The sequence below is a fragment of the Arvicola amphibius genome, chromosome 17, assembly GCF_903992535.2.
Source record: "Arvicola amphibius chromosome 17, mArvAmp1.2, whole genome shotgun sequence".
Classification (NCBI taxonomy): domain Eukaryota; kingdom Metazoa; phylum Chordata; class Mammalia; order Rodentia; family Cricetidae; genus Arvicola; species Arvicola amphibius.
Window position 1 is genome coordinate 18337480 of NC_052063.2, and position 22531 is coordinate 18360010.

Here is a 22531-nt window from a genome sequence, read left to right on the forward strand (position 1 = left end):
GGCCTGGATGCTTGTGTGCCCACTCAGAGTTGGGAGAAAAGTAGCTGAGGCCATGCCCATGGCTCAGAGCTCCCTGCCTGGGCAGGCAACAGAATCAGGTCTACTAGGTGTGCAAAAGCACAAGAGCATGGTAGAATAGTATGGTGGATTCCTGCTACCATACACAGAGATATTTCCAGGCTGTGCTCTGTGTGGCATAGTTACCTTCACTCAGATGAAAGAGGGGTTATGTGCTGCACGGTGCTTCCCAGAGTTGTGGTGGTGAATACGGCTCCCACTGGGCAATCTCAGAGGCAGTAAATATGCTTCCTCTATGTTGGCTTGGGTCTAGCCATGTCTGCCTAAAAAATAGAAAGGAAGAGATGGTTTTGGTCAGAAAATAATTACAGATACACAATAAAGACAGATTCAGGTAACAAAAACAAAAGACCTCTAAATGGGTCACAGTGTTGGGTAAATGTACATAGGCTTGGAAGAAAGAGGGTGGAGTCAAGAAGCAGAAGCTGGTAAGCCACAGCCAAGTGACATTACACAGATTAATGGAGATGAGTTAGTTTAAGACGTAAGAGTTAGCCTGAAATAGGATTAAGCTATAAGCCAAACAGTATAGCAAATAACAAAGTTTCTGTGTGATTATTTCAGGAGGCTGGGCAGCCAGAAAAATTAACAAGCAGCCTCCCCCAACATTTCTATATTCTCTCTGATGGCTATTTTGTAAGTTTATTTTGCTTAGGCATTTTCTGCACAAGTATGGGTACTAAAATGACTTTTACAATTTGTTTCACAAGTCAACCAGTTTCCCCACCCTCTCTCTTCCTGTTCCTTCTCTATCACCTCCATTCAGAAGGGGTATGGCCTACTATGAGAATCAAGAAAACATGGTTTATCAAGTTATGGTATGACCAAGCTTCTCTCCCTTGCATCAAGGCTCGGCAATGCATCCCACCTTAGGAAGCAGGTTCCAAAAAGTTTGGAAGTAGATGCCTTCTAATTCAATTTCAAGGAAACAGGAATTATTTTTCCCCTACAGCTACCCAAAGGCACCATGAGACCTGAGCTGATGGCACATTCCTAAGGAATTATCTTTGCTTGCGGAAGCTTTCTGTATTCACTAGATAAAAATCGTGTCATTATCCAGCCTCTCTCTGTAACAGGAGTGGGTGACTATGGAGTACAGGAAGAATGGTAAAGTCGAGCTGGAGTTACAGGCCTGGTCTGGAGCTATCAGTAGGAAATGTTACTTAGGATTACCCATTTAGCATGATAGCAAATCTTTTTTACCATCTTTATTAATCTGGTAATATTGAGTAGTGTGCTCATTTTGTTTGATTACTGAACCACAGTACTATCCACCAAGAAATCCACCATTTTTTTTTTTAAAATTTACTTTTGATCATTTTTCTATTTAGATCCTGGAGACTCTCAAATTATTATAAGAAAATGTTCAATTTTAAAACATGAGACCAAATTATGAGATTTCTTGCAAGTTAAATGTTCTTCCTTTGTGAAGCTTAGATTGGTTTTTCAGCTGGAAACTCTCCAAGGAAACCAAAATATATGTGGTTGATTTGTTTCTCTAATTATTCTATTGGAACAGTGATTGTGTTATTTAAATTGACAGCATTGTAAACTGGGTTTATGTACCTTGTAAGTGTTTCAAGATGATTTTCTTTTGGAACATTTTCAAGTGACCTCAAGAAAATCCCCATCAAGCTGCTTTTCCTTGATGAATTGTGAAGCTTAATACATTTTTAACTTATCCATGGTTTTGTTTGTTGCTTCTGAAATCATGGTTCATTTCTCCGGCTCAAGGAATTTGTATCTAGGATACTTTTGTTTGAGGGACTTTAAACTTCCGTGCAGTTCTGAATGACCCATCGCCATCATGTAGTTTCACGTGGAGCAAACTGCTCTCTCACAAGAAGTCATTATGCAAAATCCCCCTACTACAAAGCCAGAGGACTTAGCATTATTGATACTAGCTAAGCACTGTGCCACAAACATCAAAACTATATTAACTTTCTAGTCTGTATATATTCATCTTAAAATTTGTGCATAGACATAAAACTTGGAGGGGGTGTATTATTGATCTCCATGAATCTCACTATGTATTCAAGTCATTTAAGCCCTACTCACAATACATACTTTGAAAGTCTTCTATCCCTTTGTAAACAGAACATGTCCTATTTGGGGAAAGGGCATATTTTGGAATACAGATATTATAGGGGACATGAGCATTAATTGCTTAACATCTCCAACACAATTCAAGCTTTCAATTCAGTAAGGTCATGACAAACATAAATTCTATAGGGAGGAATCAAAATATAATGAGAAAACCAATGCCTCACAGATGCTGAATATCTGCAGGTAGATGTATTTTTTCTTTTGCTAACACTTGCATTTAGATGTAAGAAAGAAACTATTTAAAGGGTTTAAACTCAATAAACATTTCTGTAAAAAAAAGTGATCAAACTACAATTTGCTTAGCAGCCAATTCTTCCTTGGAATTTTTTCTTATCAGAGCACTCAGAGTAGTCAATGAGCCAATTCCAAAGACATTTCAGGAACCAGTTTGTGCTGAAGGGAGGCATTCAAGTAATTAGAGCCCCACTTTTCCACAATTGTGACTTATTAGAGATGGTACCTTAAGTGGCTGCAGCAGGTAGGACTATCTGTACTTATTCTCAGAGCTGCCAATATGTTCAGCCGGAATCTCTGTGAGTGGAAGGCAAATTCTCTGTGGTGTTTCTGAATTAGTCCTTTTTTTCTTTTCTGATGTATTTTATACTTTCTTCCACACATGCGACGACTTGAGAAGATATTTTTGTATTAACAGGAAGGTTAGTAATTATGCTAGACCCTGGGTCATCATCCCTGATTAATACATGTTTCGAGAACTAAATTAAATTTCTGAATTTTATTACTCTAAAGGAGGAAAGGAAGCAGTGCTTCAAGCAATTTATATATGGATTTAGTTAATCCTCACAATAAGTGTGTGTCATAGATAATTTTCTAACTTACACAATTACAAATTGAAATGTCATGAAATTAAATAACATTTATGTTGTTATATGTACAGTAACAGCTTAACTCAAGTTTGAAACTCTGAAAGCCAGTTTCATCTTTATCTATGAAAATAAACAAACAATATTAAATTAATAGATAATGGGCACTTACACCTCTACTTATAATGAACCCACTTATAATTAATATTTCCTATAAATCAGTATCCATAGGAAACTGATTACAAAAGCCAAATAAAATAATTGAAGACATCATCAACAGAGATAGGATGTAGTAGGTTTTGGAAAAATATAAAGTCAAATCCCCTTGTCTATAGCTTCTTTGTCTTCTTTGCTTATGGATTCTCATTACTGTATCTAGATGAGGCCAAGAACTGAGGAAACACTAGCCTAGGGACTGTAGCTACATGTCAGAGATCTCAGAGTACTTTCATCAGAGCAAGAGCTATGGCAATGTTCCTAACACAAGGGTGGTTTTCTCCTGAAAATAATAGAAAAATTATTTTTTTAGTATGTAGCAGAATGTTGAAAATACAATAAAAGTCTTGACCTACAAACAGAATTTTGTTTAGTCTTAAAGTGGTATAGTGAGTCATATCCAACTGGCAAAAGACCTTGCAAACAAGAGCAATAACAAATAAACAAACAACAATAAAAACTACATATCACATGTCTCCTCAGTCTGTCCAATTATGTTTTCAACTGGGATGTAAGATGGCAATCTTCTGTCTGACTTTTATACACCCCTCCTTTTGGATAACCTTTTCCACCATCCGTAACTCCCCACATAGTCCCATTTCTCTTCCTGATTGAGACTTTCCACTCTAATTGCTCAACTTCTAATCTTTTATTTTTAACAATACATATGATATGAAAGAACAAGAAGTTAAATGAAGACCTGATTATTAAGTAGGGACCTGGGAAGAGAAAGGAATATTCAGTGAGCTAACAAAACTTTGAGATTAATAAAAGAGCCTTGTGAAAACTTACTAGTTAATAAACTAATGCCATTGTACTACTTTAAATGAAATATTATGATGCAATTATCATGCATGGGTGGAAAATGTCACTCTCATTAAAATAGGTTATTAATTAAAAAAATCTCAATATAAGACATGGGACACTTGCTATACTGCTTATTCATAATGGAGGCCCATAATACACCAAAAGCATACAGGCTAGAGTCATTGCCTTTGGTTACCACTATAAAACATGGGGTAAGAACTTATTATTGATGACAACACACATTTTGGCAACAAGACATAAAGAAATCAATCTCAAATGAACCAAGAAACTTCCTTCCCACTGAATAGCTCTCATAGGACAGGAAGGATTTTGCAAGCTTCTAGTAAAGCAAAACAATCAATGGTCAGGCTCAGCATTAGAGCATGAATGTCGCAATACTGATATTCCAGGCAAGATGGGCCCACTGGCATAGTAGTGGCTTGACTTTTATGCTATAACTAACAATTTTGAGATTATATTTAAGGATTTTACACAGAATGAAATTTCAAGTATGGTACTGTATTATTAGATTAAAAGCATATGGGTTGTGAGGTCATATGCTCTAGGGTATAACTTGCTATTGTTATTTTGCTGAATGGTTAAGTTGTTAAATTGGCTTCTGAATATTTGTTTATGCCCATAGAACTGAACTGCTACTAGCCCATGTTGGAGAAAATTCTTTTTGTAGTGGAAAGCAGCCAATAAATGATGTGGAAATCTTTAAATTGATATAAATAAGAGACTCCATTCTCAAATTGGAAAACGTTCATCACCCTCTTGCCTCCCTCCAGGAAAGAACTCAGGCACCACTGCAAAGAAGAGAGGTAGAAAAGCAAGAGCAGATGTTGGGGAGAGGTGCTGTCAAATGTCACATTCCTGATACAACATGCCATACATTCAAGAACTCATGGCAGATATGATAAGAAGAATCATTTGTTGTTGTTGTTGAGCCTTTGACCACTGATCCTTGTCGTGGACCTAACAGGCCCATTCAGATTAATTCTTAAGGGGGCAGAGAGTGACAGGACTTTGTTGTCTGCCAGAAAGTTTTGGCTAGACAGTCACCTCAAGACCCTTTAGGTAAGCTGGGCAGTGGTAGTTCACCTTTAATCCCAGCACTCAGGAGGCAGAAGCAGAGTGAGTTCCAGGTCAGCCAGGTCTACACAGAGAAACCCTGTGTAGAGAAACCAAAACCAGAATCAAACAAAATAAGAAAGGATAGAGGCAAAAATCCTTTAGGCAGCTGTGTATATCCTGGCTCCTAGAGCCAGAAATGGGACTGAGACCTCATTTTTTGAGCAGTAATCCAAGTCCCGATGTATTAGTTCCTGCTTTTACAAATTGCTGACTTTGAAGAAAGGTTCCAACCTCAATGACCTTGAAACCTGTTAATAACCATTTATCTATACAGAACTCCCAATGAGATACCTGAATCCTCAAGGTCATCTTCTACCTTCCCAGTCTACCATTTTGCTGGCCTTCAGGAATCCATAAGATATCTCTGATTTCCCACAGAAATAGTAGCTTTTCAGAGAATTTTAATGTTAAGTTAGAGAAACCTTTTAATGATTTAGGTTTTGAAAAATAAAATAAATAACATTGAAGGTTGCTCCACATTTTACCTATCCACCTACAGGTGGTCTGTGGAGGCCTGAAAATGTAAGCCTACTTCCACATTGACCAAAGAATTGGAGCTTACCTCTAGAGTCCTTTTAAAGGTTATTGTGTTTCTACCTCAAAGATTCCACATAGATTTAGAACAGAGAGTTCTGCTCTCTCAAGGTTATTGTCAATAGGTATGGCTAATAGCCAGACCTTGTATTTCAGAAATTCATGTTGATACATTTGTAAATCTTGTATTACAATGAGAATTTTTAGAAGTTAAGTAGGCAAAGAGGCCTTATTTCCTCTTAGCACAAACACATAGTCCAATTATTAAACACAAAAGGAAACAGCAATGTGTTTTAAAGAATTACTTAATTTCACACTATTGTAACTGAATTTATTTATTTATGGATTTATGTATAACATACATTACTCATGAAATACAAATATTAGCAGTTATTTCAGATATCAAATTTCAGGTTTTATGGGAAATTTAAAAAGTTTCTTACAGAATTCTAGTTTTGAACAAAACCAGAAAATTTCAATTAACAACTAGAACCAAAGTTATACCGTTTTCACTTTTATTATTTTTTTAGGTTTAGAGTACAAGTGGTAGAACCCAGGACCTCACACGTTTTATGGTTACACTATACTCTGAGCTAAAACAGTGCTCCATGGTTTCCTATTACTTTTGCTAATTAGACCAGGCTGAACTTGGTCTCTGAATTATCCTGCTTCTGCTGTCTTGGGTCCTAGGTTTATGGACATATGTCACCATACCTTGTAGACTCATACAAATAAGGGATAGAAGTTATAATTGGTTAGGATAAATATGGCCATAACTCTATAGAAATATAAATGTCAGAAGAAAAGTATCAAAAATTTTATGCTATAAAATTTTATAAAATAAAACCTATGCTGTAAAATTGTCTAATAAAATGAACTAATTCCTAGAAAATTCTGAGACTGTAAGTAATAGAAAACTATGGGTAATATTAACTGAATAATCAAAATGTCCAACAAATAAAGAATCCATTGGTACTATAACTTCACAGTTAAATTATTTAAACTTTTAAAGAAAAGAAACCAATTTTTCCAGTTTCCAAGAGGAAGAGAAAACACACTTCATGAGTTATTAAACTGTGGCTACCATTTGCATAGTATCCAGGCACAGATTAATAGAGATGGGTTAGTTTAGGATATAAGAGCTAGCTAGCAATCTGTTTAAGGTATTGGTCAAACAGTATTGCAAATAATATAGTTTCTGTGTGATTATTGGCGGCCAGGGTGGCCAGGACACGAGTCTGGACAGCCCGGAAATGAACTAGTGGCTTTACCCAACACTGGTATATGTGATTCTTTTAATCACTGTTGAAATTGGATGCCTTTTGTGTTTTAGTTTTTCATGTTATAGTTTTTGCATCACTGCTCCCATGGAACTTTGATCTCCAGTTGGTTTTCTTTCCTACTAGTATAATGGCCAATGTAATATCTATATGACTCTTTCATTCCATTTCTGAAGATGTACACGAAGAATACATAAAGTATTTAAGGTATTTTTGTTTACTGAATTGCATAAAGATGATTCATAATGTCTAAAAAAATTGGAGAAACAAACTTGAAAAAGCCAAATAAGCATTAATAGATGAGTAGCTAAGAAAAATATGGTGTACACATTCACTAAAAATATTATCCAATATTTCAGAAAGGAGAAATTCCAGAATGTACTACAACATGGATGAACCAGCAAGTGAAATCGGTCAGTCACATAAAGATAAACACTTCACTATCAGAGTTATAAGAGGACATAGGGCTATTCATAAACATAAAGACAGAAAAGGGAGCTGTAGCTCTTGGTGGCAGAGAAGCTAGAGAGGGTATTCTGCAGAACATAGAGTTTTGGTCTTAAGAATATAAAGTTTTCCAGTGTTAGAGTTGTATGCCCGTGAGGATGTAATCAGTACAGCTGAAGAATCAATTTAGTTGATGAGATTAAATTATATGTTTGTTTATTACATTACAAATTTTGGAAAACAATTAAAATTGAATTTCACAACAAATGTACCACTAGGAAGGTGGTGCAACTCTTAAATCTCATAGACTCCAGAGAATACTATCAGCATTTGATAATGCAATTATCCACAGTGAATCAGCATCTGTACCCACTGCACTCACTCAGAACTGTGCTGGAATTCATTGAAAAGAAATGAACAGCACTAGTTTTTCATAATTCAAAGCTGCCGTATAAAGTTTTACATTTGAAAAATGACAAAGAAGTTTAGACAAAGCTCAGGTCAGGAGTCACTCAGGCTTTCTAAGTATCTTCCTGGATTTAAGACAGAATTGCTGAGCACTTATTTCATTGAATAAACGTATCGAATGATCACAACATACCAAACTTACCAACTAGCACTTTATTAAATATGAAACTGAATAGCAGTTAACCTCACATTTCATACTGAATTTTGCTAAAATCTCAATCATTCTTATTTAGCTAGAGCATATGGATTCCTAATCACAAACCAAGAGTTCCTTGAAGTTCTTTTACATACCTTTCTTTTAAATATTTTTGGCAAATATCTATTTTATTTATGTAGGTATTTATCTAATTCATAACAGGCTCTTATAACAGGTCTTTCTTTGCACTATCAGTTCCAGAATAATGACATGGGGATATTTTATTAATTATCACAGCTTGGTCGTAGGTTAGGCTTGTTCCCAACTAGCTCTGGGAGGAGGTAGAAATTTTTAATAAATTAATAAAGACTCATTATATCAAAAAAACTTAAATTAACCATTCATACTAATCTGTCTTCTGTGCCACAACTCGTTAATTCTCCTCCATATTGTACACCCCACTTCAGACACATCTCACCGGTGAGGTCCCCACCTCTCAAATTTTTCCTGGAGTTCCTTTCCCTTCCTGGAAATCCTTATCTTCTGCCTAGCGACTGGTGATTCAGCTCTTTATTAAACCAATCAGAAGATGACTTAGGCAGACTAGGCCGTAGGGAGACACATCTTCACACAATATGATCAAATACCTTTCAACAGATTCTAACTAAATAGTGTTTGTGGTTTAGAACTGACTATGGAGACCAGACTAATCTGAAATTATCCGAGATCCACTTGCCTTTGTTTTCCGAGTGCTGGCTTTGAAAGAGTACACCGCCACACCTGGCCTTAATCCATAAATACAATACACAGGGCTGACCAGCGTGCACATTATTATGACTTATTACTTTAAATCCTTTCCTCACCCACCCCAGCTTGCTTTTATTCATCAGTATTATACATAGTGTGTATATATTTTCCTCTTGCATCTATTTTTATCTAGCTATTCTGTCATTATCATACCTTAGTTTTTTTCTACCTTATATAAAGTATCTGAACAAATGGAATGAAACATATTGTATATCCACGGTTGCTGTGACTTGCCTCTTTGTAAAGGCATGGTAAGCAATGAATTGTCCAGAAACCCTTATACTTCCTCATTTAGCTTTGGCAGATATACCTATGCCAATCCCCTCTTCCCTTTTAAATCCCTAACATCATTTCAATACATATCCACCACTGTTGATGAGGCTTGTAATTCATGATGGGCAAGAAACAAAAGCAAATGTAAAAGACTCTTATTCTTATATCGAAACGCGCCCTTTACTTTTTCTTTGAACCAGAGGTGATCTAACCATGTTCCTATCTGATATAGATGTTACAGTTTTCCCTGTAAATTTTTTTTAAAATCAAAAAGGGCATATTTGGCAATGCTTTTGTTATTTTTTTATTAAAAGTTTCTGCCTCCTCCCCGCCTCCCTTTTACCCCCCTCCCCCCTCCACTCCCCCTCTCTCTCCTGTCCAGAGAGCAGCAAGGGTTCCCTGCCCTGTGGGAAGTCCAAGTTCCTCCCCCCTCCATCCAGGTCCTGCTTTTGTTATTTTATCAACTTGATTATACAGCATTTAAAACATTTGACTACCACATATTTGAAATTCAAATTTACAAATATCTTTTAATAATTTTAAAGAAATTATTGTAAGTACTTAGATGACTCACTTAAACATAAAACTAAGAAAATGGATGAAATGTATTGCTTCTTCCCTGGGTAAATCACCAAGAATTTCTGAACATATATTAGAAGAAAAAATATTTTTAAATTGCCTAAGGAGGTCTAATTTCTATCAGAAATCCGTGATCTGAGATCAGGGAAAACAAGCAATATAGCCCAGCCTGGACTATATAGTAACTCTCTATTTAAAAAAAAATATAGAAAGTAAGAATAAAAATAAGACTTTTTAAGTCACGACAATATATTCAACTATATTATGTAACTATTATAACAAAATATACTTTCATACTTCAATCACTTTCTTTCTTGGTGATTTCATAAATGAAATTCACTTTTAGGCCTTTGCAGGTTGTGATTGCAATTAGCCATTACTCATTACTCCTCTCTTAAGAAGTATGCAATTGAGACTCACACAAAATGAAATTTTCAGTCCATAAAATCCTTCATAGTTTATCTCACATGAGAAGCTAGTAAATGTTCTATAAATATTCATGACCTGGCAGTTACCCAGTAGCTGAAATATATTTGAGGCATGAAAATAATCTCTCAAAAAAGTTCAACCTGATAATTTCAACCTGAGATAGAAACATTTTTTCACGATCTCATGCATGACCAATGTACTTATTTTAGGTGAAAAACCTTTTTTTAAAGTTGTTGCTTTATATTTTCTTCAGTATGAATATGAATATGTAATAAATATCATTGTTCAGTGGCTTCTAAAGTTATAATATATATATAAAGTTATAATATATATATATGTATAAAGTTATAATATATATAATTTTCCTTTTTTAGCCATCACATGTATTATGTTTTCTACTTTAGTATAAAATTGTAGCTCATAATTAATATTATAAATATATGTATCAATTTTTTTCACATCATCAGAATAAGTACTGATTTAATATAGGAAGAAAACACAAGTAAGTCTTTATTAATTTTTTCGGTACACATACATCCCAGGTATGTTAGTTTTATTTTTGCTTATGTCAATTACCTTATTAGAAGCAACTTATGGGAGAAATACATGTATAATGTGGAAGAGATGTTGTCAGATGCATGTAGACACAAAGTGTCTTCAATATGAAAGCAGAGAGAAATGGGTACTGATACTCAATTTTCTTCCCCCTTTCATTCAGTTGGGAATGCCAACTCATGAAATTTTGTTTTCCAAATTTAGGTTGAGTTTTTGTTCTTCAGTGATGCCTATCTGGAAATATCCTCATAGACATATCTAGATGTATTATTTCCATTGTGATGCTGAATCCTGTCAAGTTGATAATAAGGACTAACCATCAAATCAGGTGAATGACAAAAAGATGATTTTTTCAAAGAACTGAAAATACCACTCTATCATTGCATGTGAGAAATTGCATGATGTCTAAGTTCATGCCTGAGATTAGATAGATAGATAGATAGATAGATAGATAGATAGATAGATAGATAGATAGAGATAGAAAGATAGATAGATAGATAGATAGATAGATAGATAGATAGATAGAAATTGTTTCGTAAATATAAATAAAAATTGATGTGTACCTGAGTAAACATAGTTCTAAAACAAATATTCCAATTATTAAAAAAATTAAAGTATACTTGTGTACTGATAGCCCTAACTTTTAAATTTTATTACTTTATTTACCGTTCTTTCATACATTACATTTTGACAACTGTTTCCCCTCTTTTCCCAATCCTTCTCCCCGACCTGAACTCTCAGCCAGATCCATTTTTCCTCCTCAACCCCACTTTAAAAAAGAACAGGCCTTCCAGGTATGTCTACCAAACATGGCCTTACAAGTTACAATAAGACTAGGCAGATATCTTTCTATCTAGTCTGGATGAAGAAACACAGGAAGAATTATGTCCCAAGAGCAGGAAAAGAGTCATAGAGAGTCCCACTCCTACTGTTAAGTGACCCACAAGAACACCAATCTACACAACTATAACTTATATGAAGAGGACCTAATTTTCAAAAATGCAACTTAGACTATTTTGGTCATTTAAAATACAGTAAATAAAATACAAGGCCAACGAAAATGGGTTTTAGATCACTAAACTACTTTGAAAATAATATTATCTTCTACTTTCTCAATGGATAATTATCATAAATACACATGCATAATCCAATTATTTAAATGATCAGAATCTTGATGATTAAAAAGAATCATCCATGTATACAATATATTTAAATGAGTATACATACATCCGGTTAATAAATGCTTTTTAGTAGAACGATTGAAATATTGTACTATTCCTTTATTTCACAAAACTTTGGCAAAAAGAGGTCATGGTACACAATCATAATTAGTATAACTGAAATAGTCATATTGATTCATTCACTGGGTGTTATGAATGTACATTTCACTATTTTCCAGATGCAAAAGATCAGTTTTATGAATTATTTTGGCCACTAGATCATTTAAATGTGCATTTCCATATTTATCTTAGCTACAAGATGCAAGAATAATCATGTTTATATCATAGAATGTTAGTTGAAAAAAGACTTACATATCATTTTTTATTGCTTGTGCCAAATGTCTAGTAGGGAGAACTTACTGAGTGAGAGAAGGTTTTACAAGAATAAAGTCTGTCATATTGGAAGGCATAGTGACAGCACCATGAAGTAGTTAGTTACATTGCCTCTTTAATCAGAAAGGTTCTAAATACCAGGTTTCTGCAGGAAACTTGAACAAATAATCTTACTATGACTATCCACCCTTCTTCAATACACTGAGCCTGTTAAAGAGGTTGAACTCATTGAAATATATCACTGATCTCTCCTTTTTCATTTTACAACCATGTTTAGCCAAGAAGAATCATAGATATTTATAATTTTTAATATTTTATAATTATAATATTATAACTATTTATAGTCCATAGGATTTTACACATATCCCCAAATTTTCATTATTTTAGTCATGTTTAAGGTTATTTCCCTCACAAATTCTCAATTTCTTTTCACCATGTTTCTAGACCATTCAGTGGATCTTCACACAAGCCACATACTAAAAAGTGATGATAGCGAGCAGAATGTGGGAACTGTTATTTTGCAGAAGAAAGACTTAGTTAGGTTTCATAAATCACTTTTTCTCCCACCACATCAATCTTCTCTTTTAAAATATGTTTTTAACCAGCCTGGTCTACAAGAGCTAGTTCCAGGACAGGCTCCAAAGCTACAGAGAAACCCTGTCTCGAAAAACCAAAAAAAAAAAAAAAATATGTTTTTAAAAGTAATTATAATCATTTTCAAACACTCATGTATCTTCTCGTTGTGTGGTTCCCATATATATGAAGTTTGTTTTTCATTTGATTTCATGGTTTCTCCTGATTTTTAATTCCTTGTCTACCTGGGTAGAATATTCTTTTAATGGATATTACATAATCTCTGGCAAAAAACGTGGTACCATCCTTGATACATAATTTACGGCATTTATTAGGACTAATGTGCATTTCATAAGCAGGGAATAAGTACCTAAGTTCTTCAAATTGAATCCATTCTTATTTAAAAAATAATTTGCAGGCTGGAGAGATGGCTCAGAGGTTAAGAGCACTGGCTGCTCTTCCAGAGGTCCTGAGTTCAATTCCCAGCATCCACATGGTGGCTCACAACCATCTGTACTGAGTTCTGGCACCCTCCTCTGGCGTGCGGGCATACACCGAGGCAGAATGTTGTATACATAATAAATAAATAAATCTTTTAAAAAATAATAATTTGCTAATCCATATAGGGGGATTCAGAAAAATTCCAAGCAATAAATAAGAAGTTTAACCCGTGGACTTTGGCTGTACTTAAAAATTTTTTTTTATTGGATTTATTTATTTTTTTCTAAAAAAAAATTTCTGGACCCTAAATATGAAACTGATGTTAGTTTTTCTTTACCCTTTGATGACACAAAGGAAACTCTGACTTCAGTTTCATAAGGGATAGCATATTTTTCTAGGATGGAGTTCACTGGCAGGAGAGGTGAGTGGATGTTCTAAAGAGTAGGGACATGTTTAGGCTCCATCTCCAAACACCGGTGGATCAGGATCTTTAATCAGTAATTATCAAGAGAGGATGAGACTCTTGATAGAAGAGTAATCTGATGAATCATTTAAGTATTATTCAAAAGAGATATTCAAGAATTACAGACTAATAATTTTGATGAGGTCATTGAAAGACCATGCCCCACATCCTTTAGTTATATGATTAGGATTATGATATATGATAGGATTATGATATATGATATATCCTTTAGTTATATGATAGGATTATGAAGAATAATCGACTTCATTTCACTTTAGTCTGCCAAAAGACAGATACATTTCAGAAAGAAAACTAAGGGACATTTCAGAAAGAAAACTAAGGGGACAATGTATGAAGCTTTGTTTTGCAGAAGAAGTTTTATGGGGCTTAAAAGCATGATCTATTATTGTATTTATAGTTATGCAATATTTTTTACCTTATGAAAGTCTTTTTATATGCAATTTTATTTTTTCTACTTTTCCATATCAAGGGTCTCTTAAAAATAGTCCCTTTGAAACTCTGGAATCACCCGCCTCTAACCATTGGTCAACGATCCTCACTAACAGAAAACAAATCTTTGTTTATTTTCAGAACTTAGACACTTGTGGTCCAGCGGTGGCTTATTTAGAGCCCTGTCTCTTTTCTCTCATCGACATGCTTCACAGCTACATGACAGACACCAGTCAGCCAGAAGCGAGCAAATGTCCATCTAATATAAGGGTGTTTAGAAGAAATTTAGAGTACATCACCATGTTTTGACTTCTTCCCAGTTGTTTGCTGTTATTGATTAAGAGACTGCAATATTGTGCAGAATATCTGTTCACAAGGCAGTGTTTTCACCTATTTTCAATTAAATATCTGACCATATCTCAATTTTATAACATCCTACATTTTTATGTTAATGATTGTCACTTTACAAATCATACCAATTCATTTTTGTTATTTTTTTCTTATTAACCCTTTGCTATCAGTTGGGGCTGCATTTATTAGTTAATACTGTATTTATTAATTAATTCAAAAAGGAATCTTATAAAAGAGCAATTAATAATTCTGAAGACTCAAATTAAAAGAATGTTCTGTTTCCTTTGACTCCATATTATGGATAATAACATACTTTGTTTGAAATTAATCTATAAGAAATAATGTAAAATTCAAAAAGAATACTAACAAATACTAATTCTGATTATATTAGAGCTAAATGAATCACATCATAGAATCTGTTCACATTTCTTCTCTATAAATTAAGAAAACAATAAAAGACTTGATTACATTACTAATAAAGATTAATAGAACTATGAACATAGTTATTTTATAAAATTTATAAATTTTATAATTATACTCCACTATATGCTTAGTATGTATATAAAATATAAATAATATAAACATATTGACACATAATATAAATACTCTTAAAGTATAAGAAACGTGATTTACTAACGCATTTATTTATCATAAATTATTCCTTAAGTATAAGTATAAAATACCTAGGTTCCTAAACACTTCTGAATTCTAAAGTAGCTCTTACAATACAAGCCTCCCAAGATAATGTAAAGCATTGATTGAAAAACTTACTTTATATGTTATAATTAACTAGATTTCTTCCTATTAAAAAGTGTACTATACATGATTAGGCATTCAAAAACACTTTTTAGTTTTTTTTTTCTGTGTACTAGATACTAGGTTAATGAGAGCAAATAAAAACTCTAACACGAGAGTAAAATTAGATTTTAATATAAATACTGTAAAAATGTTATGTGTTGAAAACCCATATATAGGGATCTGTTTTGTGTGGTATCATTTATCACATGAAAATGCAGTGTATGATGTTACATCAGTTTAGCATTTGTTCCCTGCCTTTCTTTCTCTACAGACTTTAGCTCTCTCTGTCTCTCTCTTTCTCTCTCTGTCTCTCTCTCTGTCTCTCTCTGTCTCTCTCTCTCTGTCTCTCTCTCTGTCTCTCTGTCTCTCTCTCTCTCTCTGTCTCTCTCTCTGTCTCTCTCTCTCTCTCTGAGTCTTCTACCTACATCTACCTAGAATTCCTTTGCTTCAGGACTAGGGTCAGCCAGAGTTTTCAGGCTGTATTGAATGGATTATTTTAATACTAATGTAATGAAACTTGTTAGTTATTAACACATGATAAGCTATAAAACAACTGAGAGGCATGGAACATAGATAATCATAATTAAAAGATAAGCAGAAACACGGTGCTGGCACAACATAGGCAAATGTAACAAGAAACAATAAACATCAGTAAGTCTCACAATAGCAAAAGCATTCAAGTGTCAGATAAACACACAGACAATACTAGCACAATAAGTAGGGCATGAACATGAGTAATATTAGAACTTTATCTCTTTATGAGGCACACAGAAAATTCTTAGAGCCTTGTTAGTTTGGTTGCCTTGTTAGTTTGGTTGCCTTGTTTGGTTTCAGGAGAGGGGCTCACGTCTAAGCCCTATCTTAAACTGAGTACTTTCATTTCTATGTGAATGTCAAATGGAACTTTCCTAAAGGTTATGTCTAAAAGTAAATATGTTGCTTCGTTCACTCCCAATTATCCATACCCTGGTTGCTGGACCTCCTTCTGTTCTTTCTGTACTGACACCCTAAGCAGTAGAGAGATAATTGTTCCCCCACATGTCAGGAGTTTTGGCTACTTGAAGCAGGACTGACATTTATCTAAGAACTTCCCTGACTCAAGTGATGGGAGTGGATGTATTAAAATTATGCTCTACCCAGAGAGGTAGTTTGTAAATACCAATGCAAATGGGAAAAAATCCCAACTCATTCTTCAAATCTTTGTGTAATTTTGAGTTGTTGTCTTATACCTGTGATCCTGGTAATCAATAATCAATCAGTTTGGGGGGGGCTTATTTGCAACTGAGTCATGTCATATTACCCTTGTTCTATCTTTCTTCCCTTACTAACTAGAGTAGCTTTTTCTTTCCCAGTAAAATACTCAGGTGAACTGACATCTTAGATTCTATGCTCTGGAGATTTTGACTGAAGAATTCCCGTGAACTGTTGTCTTAGGAAGTCATTGTGAAAGTGGAATTTGTTGTTCAATCACCAGCTGTGTAGCTGGCAATGAGAATCCTGTCAAGTATGATATATAGACCACTGACAGTCCCTGGAAAACTGAAATGGCACAAGTGTTATGCGTTTCACAGATGTTGAAGGGTCTTAGTCAAGTACACAGAATGGGTTCATATATTAAACAGTGCATAGGGCAAGTTACATAAACCAACAAGCAAATCAGGGGAGGGAGAATAAGAAAAAGAAACCACAAGATGAGAATTAAGATTCTAGAGCAAGTTCACCCAATTAAAACATGGATTCTTTCTCAGATATGTGTCAATTTTTAGATGAGAAACTTAACAAGGTCTGGGGAGAAATAGCTCAGATGGCTGAATTTAATATCCAGCCACCATATAAAAGCCCATGTGTCAGTATGTGTCTGTAAGCCAGGCAGTGGTCTGTGAGTAAGCCAAGCAAGCTGAATCAACAACATAGGTTTAGCTGAAGTTACTATTTCACACAGAGAAGGTGGAGAGTGATTAAGGATCACGGCTTGTTGTATGCACATGTATGTGTGTGTGCGCACATACATGCACACACAGAAAATTTATGTTTTTAGGAATGAGGACACAGCAATACAAAGCAAGTACTTAGATTGCCATGGGCCAAATGATATAATAGATAATCTTACAGTTCTTTACCTGCTGTTTGAGTATATAGTTGAAGGTAAATATTGAATCTTTGGTAATATGCTTTTATTGTTTTCTTTCTTTTAATAATAACTGTCCTGGAAGTACGGGATACATAAGAACATTCAGACTATTAAGCCAACCCCAGACAATAGCTAACAGATGATATAATGGTAAACCTAATGATGCAAGATTGTACGCTTCACTTGAAGAGTGAAATGGTTCTAGAGAAACTTCATATCTCCTTTGAATTCAGCCATTTTGCTGCTCTTAAAACACATGACTCATATTTAGACCTAGTACAATTTTAAGTATAAAATTAACCCCAACTGAAGGCACTGTGTCAGGTGCAGAATCTTTGTTACAACAAATAGATAAATGTGTCCAGTGCTTGGTATATAACCATTGATCTAATAAATCTTTTCTCAACTTCTTAACAAGAAGAATCAGAAGTATTCACAATTATCTTAGAAAGAAAAAAATCATTCACATTTATAGTCTTCACACAGACTCTGTACACCATGTCCACTCTCATAAGATATAGCTCAAGGAGATATCACTATCTGGGAACAGGGTAGACTATTATCACATTCATGCAACTCCATTATATAGCTACCATGTTGGCAGGCTCTGTTGAACAAAGAGCTTAATAAGTCATTTATTTTATGGACAAGAGGTACTCAAAGACAATTTAGGAGTTTGTTATGTCAGTGGAGGATAAGAAAATTCAACCATCCCTAGAATGCTGGAACCTTACCTTTAAGGCAAAAATAATTTGCATGTCTAGTTGAAGAAAACCTAAAGTTTTACAGTGCTTCAGATGGTTTTGTAGGATCTATGTTCTACTCAGTTTGCGAACCTTCTGATACACCTCCCATCACTCTTCTTTCCAGTCACATACACCTCTCTGCTCTGTTCTAGGAACGTCCTTATTGCAACCCGCTTGCTAATTCCTCTACTGTCTGAAAAGCTTCATTCCCACATAACTTACCACTAAATCTCTCACTTTCTTTTCAGATTTTTCCAATAAAAAATTAATAATGCCAAACTTGTACTGTAACATGCCGTCTTCTACCATCTTCTCATACCAAAATAACTTCAGACGAATTTTTTATTTATGGATTATTTAAAATACTGTGAATATAAGGTGTGTAATAGTTTACTTATTTCAAATGTTTTCAATTGAAATATTTGTCCTTTTGTCCCTGATAAAATGAAACAGAGATCTTTGTTCATTTACTGATATTTCTCTAGAGCCTTCAGCAATTACTGCCTTCTATCAGATGGTGAATACTTTTACAAAAAACATCATTTTTACTATTTACATGTTTGAGTGAGTGTGTGTGTGTATTTGTGTGTCCCTGTGGAGGACAAAATAGAGTGGCGGATCGCTAGAAGTTGGTGATAAAGAGTTTGTGTACTTTACTAGAAAGGTTCTGATGTCGAATTCCCTTTCCTCAAGACAGAACGGAAAACGCTATTTTCTGTGGAGCCATCTCTCCAGCTGTTTAGTAAATTTTATGGAATGAATTGGAAGAATAAACTTGGGTTTTAATAATCTTATATAAAAATATTTTCTTTAGGGAAGTTTTGAAGGCAAAGTAAAAATTGTTATGTATAACTGGATAATAATCCCCAAGCATATATCCTTACCCCCAGTGACACAGAAATTCAGAAGTGAGAGAAGAGAAATTGACATACTTGTAAGACAATATGTACAATTAATAAGTCCTTTGAGTACCCACTAAATATAATGGGGTATTATCTTCATAACACAACATAAATATTATACATATCAAGGACTTGACATTCATAAAGGAAATGCCATTGAAATACATTCCATCTGTACTTGCTGCTTTAAGAAGCTGGAGCATGTTTTCATTGTTCTCTTTCTGTACAACTCAAAACATATTAACGGATGAAAGTATAAATGATTAATCTCCTGCTTATTTAGAAAATATTCATATAACTTAGCTCTTGTGCCTATGGCTCTAATTAAAAGAATACAAAATGTCACACAATGAAGTCTCAATTATCAATGTATAATTTTCCAGGCACTGCATTGTGTAACATGTGTTTCAAATCATGTGGTGTGGTGGTGTGCTGTGCTAAGAACATTTCTGAGTGTCAAATTCTGTTTCCACCCCTAACCTCTGCCTATCCAGGTGTTCCCACATGTGTGCATTTACCACCTGCAGATTCTGGAATTGGTGAGTCTAAAACTAATTCGGACTCAGCAGAATACAAGCGAGAGGTTCTTCCCATGACAATATCATAACAAAAGTATAAGTAAGCCTTTCACGGGGGGGAGGAGGGGTTAGATGTGATCTCATCCTCTGGCACAGAAGCAAAACTCTATGTGGGCAGCTCTTGGTACCAAGGAGGAACATAAAGTATCGGCTTGAAAAGCCAAACTTTCCAGACTCCTTTGAGATAGTATTATTGCTTTCAATGTTCTGTTTCCTGGGGTTTGACCAGAGACATGTATCTTATTTATCATAACTTCCCATTCTAAACGGAACAAAGTCAAATAAGAAGCAAACAAAAAGTACACCCGAGAACATCACCAAGTAACATTCCTTTCAGCTAGAAAATCGCTTTCTCACAAACGAAAGAGAGCACTATGATTAGGGCAAAATGTTCTTTTGTTTTAATTCACCCATGAAACCATTTTCTTTCGTTTTAAATTTGGCAGCCTAAGCTTTTGAACAGCACTGCAGATTTCATGTGCTTAATGATACGGAGTCCCTTAAAGTGACAAGGAAGTCTCTAGAATTTTTAGTCTCAATAATGAGGATATTTTATGACGTAAAAGACAAATTCTCTGGAAGTAGTAGTGCGGCTCCAGTGGGGTTCCTAATGAGTATAATCACCCAAAACATAGACACCTGTGCCTCCACCCATTATGGTAGATCCTGCTTTCTCCCTACCTTCTGCACTGAAGAAAGGAAATGGTTTTTCAAGTAGTAATGCACTTAATTCAAAGGAGTGATCATATTCACTCATTCGTTACATGGTAGCCACTTCCGTTACATAATAAATCCATTCCTATCAATTACATCAGTCTACTTTAATTCTTGAGAATTATTCATTATCTGGTACCTGGTAGGATTTGTTTCCATGTTTCTTTAATATTTATCTGCTGGTGGCTCTTGTTTCAGACTATGACGTCATTTTCTCTTTGTATCACTAACTTCTAGAATAGAGAAAGTATAAGAGCCTCTATAACTGTACATTGGCTAAACTGATGGGAACAAACTCATCAGATTATAAAACAATACAACCCAGACTTGATGATTATTATATCCTATTTTCCAAAGACAGCTATACTGTTCTTAATATGACCATTTTAGCAATCACACACAGTATGAGTTATGCAAAGTTGGCATACTGCTTCATTGTTTACCATTTGTTAAGTTGTTGATGATAAAGAAAATTGAGTTGGGAGGACCTTGGTCTTAGCATAGAGTGGGGAACCCTGATGGCTCCTTGGCCTTGAGAGGGAGGGAGGGGAGGTATGGATGGAGGGGAGGGGAGGGAAGGGGGAGAAGGAGGGGGGAGGAGGAGGGAAGGAGATGGAAATTTTTAAATATAAAAAAAGTAAACCATGAGAAAGAAAAAAAAAGAAAAAAAAAAGAAAATTGAGAACTGAAACTGAGTTGAGTTTCTAACAGAGAGTAAAAAGAGATTTTTTCCCAATGACTGCCTCCTCTGTTCTATAGGTTTTGATTTTTTTGTTTTTTTTTTTTGTTTGTTTGTTTTGTGCAGGAAAAATAGATAGTGTATGGATAAAAAGTGCCATTCAATTTTCCTCTCTTTCAATATTTAGGTAAGTTTACATGTGTTGGTAGAAATTCAATGCCTCTGATGCCTTTAGAAGAATTTACTGCCCATTTTATCCTTCAATTAAAGGCACATGTGCACAGCATGTGCACAGTTATGGGGGAAAAGATTGTGATTAAAACTAATTAATGTAAAATTTAAAATACAATATATTGCATTTTATTTTAATTTATTTTTTAAAACTATCTTTTCTCCTTTTACATGCAAAATCCATTTCCCACTCACTCACCTCCTCCTGCTCTCTGCTCCTTCCCTTTTCCCAATCCCCATCATATGCCCCCATCCACCCCTCAGAGAAGATAAGGTTTCCTTCCCATTAGGAGACAACAAAGTCTAGCACATTGCTTTGAGACTGGACCAAGTCCTTCCCTATTCTATCTAGGCTGAGCAAAGTATTCCTTAAGAATACTTTGGCCAAAAGGCCAGAACAAGCAGTAGGGATAAATCCTGGTCTCATTGCCAGTGGCCCCACAGTCTGCCCCACCCATACAACTGTTACCACATTAAGAGGGCCTAGTTTGGCCTTATGCTGGTCCTCTCGGTGTCAGGCAGCAGTTGAATGATTTCCATTAGCTCAGGTAAGCTGTTTCAGTGGGTATCCCTATCATGGTCTTGACCTCTTTGCTCATATTCTCAACTCTTCCCTCTCTTTGACTGGACTTTGGGAGCTAGGCCAATATATTGTTTTAAAAAGATTGCCTCATTCATTAGACAATATTGTCTCCATGATTTAAGTCACATGCCTAAGGTTTACTAACTAAATAGGGAACATAACTTTGATCAAAGCTAAGAACGTCAAGTACACCTTCCTTTCAACTTTGAAGACACATTGCTTCATTCAATGTGTTTGTTGATAATTATCATACACACACATATGGCAAAATATCATACTATAGAAATACATAAATTACATTTGCATGTTTGTGTATATGGTTGCATTAATTTTCATGTTATATCAACAATTAGGCATTATTCATCCAACTTTTGTGTATCGAACCTGTGTCTTAGGTATTGCAATTAGTTTAGTTAATTTTTTAAGTCATGCCAAACCCCATTCAATTATCCTGCAATTGCTTTCCAATTATTTTATTTTGTTTCTCTTTGGCGTATATTCCTTGGGCAAACTGATAGCTTTCATAGAGACAATTTCAAGGACTTTGACTGCACTCATTCTCTCTCCTTTCATTTTTAATCACTTCTCGTCACTTTCTTCCTTTTGTTAGTTTTCTCTTTTACTCATTCACTTCTTCTTTAATATCGCAGATGTGCTTACTTGAT